Here is an 8,669-nt window from a genome sequence, read left to right as displayed (position 1 = left end):
AACTATCAATCTTTTCAAGAGTGGTAGTAAAAATAAGTGATTAAAATAATGCGATTGCACAAGTGTGCACACCCCACGAGAAGTGGAGGAGTTCAAACTTGGGTTAAATGGAAGTCAACAGACACTCGACAAAGTTCCTCTGATCAATGCAAAATAAATTTGCATGCTGTGAATGGGACATTCTATCTATCTATCTATCTATCTATCTATCTATCTATCTATCTATCTATCTATCTATCTATCTATCTATCTATCTATCTATCTATCTATCTATCTATCTATCTATCTATCTATCTATCTATCTCTCTCTCTCTCTATCTATCTATCTATCTATCTATCTATCTATCTATCTATCTATCTATCTATCTATCTATCTATCTATCTATCTATCTATCTATCTATCTATCTATCTATCTATCTATCGGTCCATCCGTCCGCCCGTCCGTCCGTCAGCCCGCCTCTCTCTCTCTCTCTCTCTCTCTCTCTCTCTCTCTCTCTCTCTCTCTCTCTCTCTCTCTCTCTCTCTCTCTCTCTCTCTCTCTCTCTTCCCAAAGTAAATCAAAACTGACTAGCTTCAACAAAAGAAACCAGACCTCCTCGACAGTCTCAGTCAGAATCCTGACCTCAACTTAGTTGTGATACCCGTGCCATGACGTCAAGTCCATGGTTCCCACCGGACTTTGTTTGGTATGCCACTGAACTGGAACAGTTTTAAAATTCCTCTTAACCGTTGTGTAGCTACAGCAAATGTTTCATTGAGGTTGCTGTTTCTAAGGAGCCTCAAACCAGTCATTAAATCCATAAAGTTTCACGTATTTTTTTTTTTCCACTCCACATTGCAATGTTTACATTTTGACGTTGTTTAAACACTGTGGAATGTTTGTGTGTATTTCCAGTACAGTATTTACATAGATTATTATATAGTCCCAACACCTGTGGGCACAAGCTTCATTGTTTTTTTCCCCTTGATTTTGTTTTTTTTCCCTCACGTAACCCTCGCCTCCCTCTTCTTGCATCCATCTTTACAGCATGCACCTGTGGTAGAATTCTCCCTTGAGAGTTTTAATCAGAGGCACCGCATACAAGCACAGCAGGGGCGACTTTTCAAAGAGACGCGTGCCACGTTCCAGCAGCCTGTTCAGAGGCTTGTGTACCCAGCCGGTGCCTCCTGTGCCCTCTTGGCAGTAAGTATAGTGATCGTTTTTGCTCGACGTGTACATCGACCCACTTTTTTCCACAAGGGGCAAAAGCCTCCGCCACTCGCTCACATGTGGGAATGAATGAAACGGGATTACAGGGGAGAGTGACATCCCGGGGCAAATCAGATGTGGGATGCAAACTAATTACATTGCTTGAGGTTTTTTTTTTTTTTTTTACATAGGTCGGCTATCTCATTCAACCTGTTGACGAGTCATAAAACATGTCTCAAACCCCTGATTTTGCTATTAGGCAACCAGGAGGAAGTCATATTGAATCTCGACACTATCGGTGTTGATTTGCGAACGTTTCCCATTCAGCTCCGCTCAAACTCGGCGCGTTGCTTCCTTTCAGACGCCACTTCCTGCGCTGAGGATGCTGAGGGCTCGGAAGCATGTTGATCACTTGTGTGCTGTGAAGGTATTGCTGTTGCCGTTCCACCTCCAACTAACTCCCATTGCTCATGTGATGCGAATGAACATTCTCCTAAAAAGTTATTGCTATGCCATTGATTAGCGACTGTGAATGATTGTCTGTTTTTTATACATGTTTTTTATTCAATTGGCCACCAGTCCAGGGTGAAGACTGCGATGCTCTCACAACTCTCAATCCTGAAAAGGAGAAATGGTGGATTGAAAATGTATTTATGATTGGACGAGTTATTTTACACAATTGATTACACTCCATCCATCTTGTCGTCGCATGCGTGTTTTTTTTTTTTTACACCACATTTGCCCATTTACGCCTAGCGTATTCATATGAACAGATGATTACAAAAATCTAAATCAAATCAAAACAAAGTATCAAATTGCTTCAAATGGAGTACAGAGATACATCGGTTTACGAACCCCTTGGCTTACGAACTTTTCGGTTTACAAACGTTATATTTATAACAATTTTACCTTGGCATCCGTACTATTTTTCGGGATACACTCGCAGCGCCACAATGAGTGACGTGTCGTTCGCGAACGAGCCCGTTCTCCTAACAAGAAAATGGCAGCCGACTTTTTTTGTCCTCTATTCCCCGCCCCCAGTCTTCAGTTAAAGCCACGTGATTGGTAGAGAACGCAACAGTGAGAGGGGGGAGTGTAAAGAGAGGAGAGACAGGCAGACGACAGAGAGAGAGTGAAAAAATTGAGATAAAAATGTGGACTTGTTTCAACTTTGATAAAGCAGGTTCAAAAAGGTTCAAAAGCAGAGTGTAGACTGCAAGGTTAAAATATCCCATCAATCAGGCTCCACAAATAACCCGCAGAGGCCATTTGTACACTTGATGCAAAAAGTTATCAATCCAGCTAAACAGAGGAACAAGGTAAAATTAGCGCAGAGAAAGCACCTACAAGGGATCATTCCTCAATATGGTGAAAGAAGAAAGTTACGTTCCTCATCAAGTGTTTAATGCTGATGAAACTGGTCACTCCATTACATCAAGCCATCAACAACCATCACAAAGGTAAATAAAACAACTTTATTATACAGTACAGTTTATTTCTTTAATTATAATACCATAGCACATTTATTATACATAAAATAAGGTATATTTTTGTGTAGTTTTAAGGCTTTAGAAAGTAGAAAATTAAATTAAATTAGAAAGTAGAAAATTATTTTTTATGTGGACCTGGGAACGGATTATTCTCATTTTAATGGTTTCCTATGGGAAATTAATTTTTGGGATACACACTTTTCGCCTGAAACACTGTCTGGAAACCAATTAAGTTCGTAAACCAAGGTATCACTGTATATAATTAATAATAATATAATTATATAAACATAAGCTCTGCTATCTAGCTGGCTAGCTAGTTAGCTAGCTAGCTCTCTATTTGCTATCTTGCTGGCTAGCTATCTATCGCGCTAGCTAGCTCTCTATTTGCTATCTAGCTGGCTACCTATCTAGCTAGCTAGATATTAGCTATCTATTAGCTAGTGAGCTAGCTTCCTACCTATTTGAGTTACTTTCAGGTTAAGTGAACGATGGCACGTGTGGCTGCCGCTGCTCACCCACAGAAAAATGTATCCTTTGACTGTAAAGTGACCTTGAGAGTTTTGAAAGGTGCTTATAAATGAAATGTATTATTATTATTATTATTATTATTATTATTATTATTATTATTATTATTATTATTATTATTATTATTATTATTTTGCCGACTTCGCAGACTTTCCAACTTTGCATCTGTCACTGTTTGCAAGGTGGTGATGGCAGTTGTGGATCCCAAAAAGCAGGCAGGAGGGCAGCATACAATGCATACACAATGCACAATGCACACAATTGCATTCAATGACCCGACACCGAATGGTCGTGCCTGGGGGTCCTTTTAACTGTCACTGATTGGGAACAACCAGCACCTGCGAGGCTGCAGGCAGGGCCGACAGCGCTACCCGTTGGTCGCCAACCAGATCACGACAGTACCCCCGTCCCTTCAAGGGACTGCTTCCAACAGTCTCCCCAACTCAATGGTGGAGACGGCAACCGTTGCCTCTCCAACAGATGATGGGCGGCGGCCTGATGGGAAGGGGACTCGGCCTGAAGTGGATGTGGACGCGGCACGGATCGTCGTAGGCGTGAGTGCGATCCATCTCGCACGTTCACGTGACGACACATGGCTCAACGCCGACGTCGCACTGCCAGGCGCAGTGTCACCCCGGATGGCCGCGTGGGAACAGGTCTCGCTGACGCGGGCGTGAACGTCCCGGCACCGGGGAAGCGAGAGCAGTCCTCAGCCGCTTCGGGATCCAGCGGTGAGTGGGGTCTCGGACTGAGGTGGACGCGGACATTGCACGGCTCGTCGTGGATGCGACTCGATTCAACATGCACGACAACGCGGAGCTCGACGTGGGCGTGCACTGCCAGACACACAGTGTCACCCTGGATGGCCACCTGGAAAGAGGTTTCGGCCGGACGTTGACATGGACGTTTCGGAAATGAGATCGGTCCGTTGTACACTATGCACAATGCATACAATTGCATACAATGCAGACACATGCATATACAATGACCCGACACCGAATGGTCGTGCCGGGAGTCTTTTTAACTGTCACTGATCGGGATGACCAGCACCTGTGCAGGTGCAGGCGGGTCCGACAGCGCCACCCGTTGGTCGCCAACCAGCTCATGACAGCAACTGGGGTGCTATTCCAAAATTCTTGTCGCGTATCACGGCAAACGTTCGTGGTGTTATTTCCAGGGATCGTGTTTCAAAGGATAGGTGTGCATAAATGCCACAATATGGGATGCGCTTGTTTTCAGACTTTTTTATTTGGCACTGAGCACACAGACAAATTAAGCCCCAAATAACTTTTTGGTGTTCTAGTTGGCTTTCTCCAGAATTGATATTTTGAACTTTTAATCATTTCCTCCAGCTTGTCTCCTCTTCTGCATACACCCCCCCCCCCCCTCCACCAAAAAAAATGTTTAAAAAAAAATATCTTTCTCAGCTGGGCTGCGGCTCACCTGCATCATTGCAAAGAGCAGGTAGTGGTAAATTGATGGGTGAAAGAACAAAGACAAAAAGAGGCAGGCAGCACTTGTAGACAGTCAACCAGAACTTGCGAGGCCCGAAAGAGGGGGTTGGGGCGGGGGTGTGAGGTGAAAAGGAAGGATATAATCCACAATGGCAACGTCTGGCTTTGGCGATGGTGAAATGCGGAAGAAAGCCGTGCGAGAGCCACGCGGTTCAGGTGTAACAGAAGAGAATACTTGACATTGTTTCCATTGAAGTCCTTTTCATTTTTACATCAGGGTGAAACCGAAAAGACAAAGTCTGACATTCCACAAGCGCTTAAAATGGAAGAAAGGTCACGTTTGATTGCCCCCCCCCCAAATGGACCTCTGCGTTAAAGGTGATTGTGTTGCCGGCTGATAAAACCGGAGAGCTTTTACAGGAGTGCCTATTGTAGTGAGCTGCAGTTTGTCTTGCATTGTATCATGGGAAAAAGATGAGTGGGCGTACAAGGAGCGCTAGAAATAGTGTTCGGGTCCTAAATGATGCGTTTAAAACAATCGATTTTGAGCGGCAAGGAAAAAAAGTCTGCGCGCTGGCGCGATGATGAGCCCTGAGCGGTGGGGTGAATGTGCGTCAGCGTGTGTGTGTGTGTGTGTGTGTGTGTGTGTGTGTGTGTGTGTGTGTGTGTGTGTGTGTGTGTGTGTGTGTGTGTGTGTGTGGGCTGCAGGGGCCACCCTGTGATCGTCTACTTGGCAGCTTTGGTGCCGAAGAGGCCTCTCAGAATAAGTGAACAAACACACGCATGCACGCTAAAGTCTTATGAGAGCTGACAGGTTCTTTTTCTTGTGTGCGCTCGGGTCAGAGTGGCCTCGCCCACATGCATCTCCGCAATCCCGCAAACGTACATGGCCGCATATTCACACTCAGTGGCGGGCTGTGCATATCACCCCTGGGCCTTCAATAGTGTCACGTCTGAATCAATCCAAGCTGCGACTATAAATAAAAAGGGTGGTGTGTTTTACAAGAGGGTCCCATTAGCAGTGTCTGAAACTCATGACAAAAGGTTAGCGGACACCAGGGCAGACAACTCTGAAAAGTTGTCTGCCCGGCCATAAAGTTGCCTGCCCCATTTTTTCACAACTTGAAACACAATAAGATGACTAGTTGCAAAAAAACATTGTTGCAAAGTACAGGTAACATCCGACTTACGACCGAGTTCCGTTGCGACCAAACGGTCGTAAGTCAAAATGGCCGTAAGTTGAAATCCATTCAAAATGTTGAATAGAGACTCGGAGGCTAAATGACTCACAAACTCCACTTCTTAAAATGTTAAAAATAGCGTCTGGAGGTCGTGGTCGTAAGTACGGGTAAGTCGAGCAGGTCGGATGTTAACTGTATTAAGGATTGTTCTTTATTAAGGATGTACCTATACCACAAATGCGCCCTTGCTTTATTTATTGTATATTCACAACTCTCAAGTACACTTTACAGTCACGGAATAATGTACACTTACAAAATGGAACTGTATAGTGCCACTTAGCAGTTTTTTTGACGACGATACTAGTGCAGCGTGTTCTACCAGATAACAAATTCCTTGTGTGTTCTACATACTTGGCAATAAAGATGATTCCCATTCTGATTCTGATTTTGTAGCGTCATGAATTTTGTTAGCTTCTTTTGAATGTTTCTTCTGGGGTTGAGGCTCTGTGCATCTACTTTGGAAAATAATATGCCAATGCACGACCTTATAACGCTCAAGAAAGACAGAAGCAGGCTTCTGATTGGCTGCCGTGCCGAGTATGCAAATTGACAAATGACCTGAAATTCCGAAATTTCCAAACCAAATGAACATTTCTAAATTGGAATAATCGATTCTAATTTCGAAATCTTCGTTCAAACGGTTGCTTTATTAAAAGAAGCAAACGTTTGATTTGATTTGTTTCTTGAAGAAGTTGTCGGCCACCCGGACAGAGACACGTTTTGTAAGTTGTACGCCCGACGGAAAATTTGCACGCCCCGGGTGTCCCGGCAGACATGCTTTCAGACACTGCCAGTAGTCAGGAAATAACCTGTGAAGAAAAGAAATATTGTTATTAAACTGTTCGAGTTTTTACCATAAATGTGTTCATTCATGATATGGGTTCAGAAGGCGCTCTTTCACATCGCAGAGAAGATGGAACAACAGGATGGCAAAGCATTTCCAACCTTTCTTTATGATTCTTGAAAAGTCCATCTTGAAAATGGCTTCAACAGTAAATCTGCAACCAAATCAATTTCTTCTCCTCCTTCAGCTATTGTGGGTTGACAAAACAAGAATTAAATCAACACAACAATGTATTTACTTATGCAGCTCGCTATAGATACCAGTGTCTGAAACTCATGACAAAACGTTACCGCACACCAGGGCAGACAACTCTAAAAAGTTGCCTGCCCCATTTTTCACAACTTGAAACACAATAAGACGAAAAGTATTAAATATTTTTTTTTTTTTATTAAGGATGTACCTACCACAAATTTGCTTCAAGGACAACCGACGTCTCCAGACAAGTTGTGTCCATAATTTGTAAAATGGCTTCAAATGACTTCTACTGAGCGTATTTTACAAAGATTCCACCGCATAGAGCTATATTTTACGTTTTAAGACTCACACTGAATATTCTGGAAGTCTTGTTTTTGTGTTGATGACGAGTCCTCACCCGACGTCACTGAAGGAACGCCCCTGACCGAAAAAAGGGACACATTGTAGCTGTCCTTCCATCACGTCAATGCATTTTGCTGTACTTTGATCTGAAAACGTCATGTAGAACCAAAAAGAGGCAGAACAGGGTGACAAAGCTCCATGTAAGGAATTCATCAGCCTGTGGAAACGGGATGATTAATGCCTAACACGGCTTTGTCGCCATTTTCTGTCTTTTTTGGCTGTGACATTTCCCACCCCTGATATCTCAAAATGACCGGAATAAATTATTTAATCGATTGCAAACATTTATGCTTTCTTCTTCAGAACTATTTGAATCATATTCATAACTGGATGAGTAACAAGAAAGCATATTCTCTGAATCTGAAGCCATTGTTTGGATTCTCGAGCAAGGCAAGACGTCTTGCCGTGACACCACGAAGATAGGGGCGGGACCTTCTGAAACTGGCCACTTCCGGTTTCAAATTGAAGTAGTTTTAGGACACTTTAAGTCATTTTTATTTGTGTTTTGCATTTGACTAAAAATATCATCCTGCGTGTTTTGGGTATTTTAGATGCCATAAAACGTTTTTCTGATGTCAGTTAGGAAACAAAAAAGTGACGTCGGTTGTCCTTTAAAGTATCGTAAAAATCCCTTGCCAATGATTTTGCTTCAGTTGTCGTTTGTCCATACGCTGTTCGGCATGTTGCACAATGCAATGTTTGCGTTGCGTCGTCTGCAACAAGTCACATGAACTCCTCTTTCCACGATGCCTTTAATAATAATAATAATACATTAATTTCTCAGCGCCTTTCAAGACTCTCAAGCACACTTTACAGTCACAGGATAATGTACGTTTACGTTTTGTAGCGTCATAAATGTTGTTAGCTTCTTTTGAATCTTTCTTCTGGAGCTGAGGTTCTGTGCATCTACTTTGGAAAATGATATGCAAATGCACGACCTTATAACGCTCGGGAAAGTCCGGAAGCACGAAGCAGGCTTCTGATTGGCTGCCGTGCCGAGTACGCAAATTGCAAATCCAAATTTTCCAAACTGAACAAAGATTTTGAAATCTGAATAATGTATTCAGATTTTGAAGTCTTCATTCAAAGGTTTTCTTTATTGAATAAAGTAAATGTTGGATAAAAAAAAAATCTTCATTGTTTTTTTTTTTTCTTGAAAAAGTTGTCGGCCACCCGGGCGGCGACGTGTAAGTACAAGACGTATACGTTGTACGCCCGACGTAAAAGTTGCACGCCCCGGGCGTCCGGGCAGGCATTGTTTCAGACGCTGCAGATACAGTAAGCTAGCTCTGGCCAGTAGGCCCTTCAACTCCAGAATTCTGGAGTTA

General features: G+C 43.0%; 1 long non-coding RNA gene across 1 annotated transcript in view; it reads left to right on the top strand.

Moving 5' to 3' along the window:
• The window catches only part of LOC148885947 (uncharacterized), an 11,466-nt gene extending 8,984 nt beyond the window's left edge, over window positions 1-2,482 (top strand). The window contains exons 2-3 of the long non-coding RNA XR_016118091.1: window positions 1,029-1,184; window positions 1,552-2,482. This is a non-coding gene — a long non-coding RNA (uncharacterized LOC148885947). The remainder of the gene's footprint in view (window positions 1-1,028; window positions 1,185-1,551) is intronic.
• Window positions 2,483-8,669: the final 6,187 nt, after the last annotated feature.

The sequence above is a fragment of the Hippocampus bargibanti genome, linkage group LG17 (genome assembly GCF_051943395.1).
Source record: "Hippocampus bargibanti isolate YZ-2025 linkage group LG17, ASM5194339v1, whole genome shotgun sequence".
In the NCBI taxonomy this organism is placed as follows: Eukaryota; Metazoa; Chordata; class Actinopteri; order Syngnathiformes; family Syngnathidae; genus Hippocampus; species Hippocampus bargibanti.
This window is presented reverse-complemented; position numbering and strand designations above follow the sequence as displayed.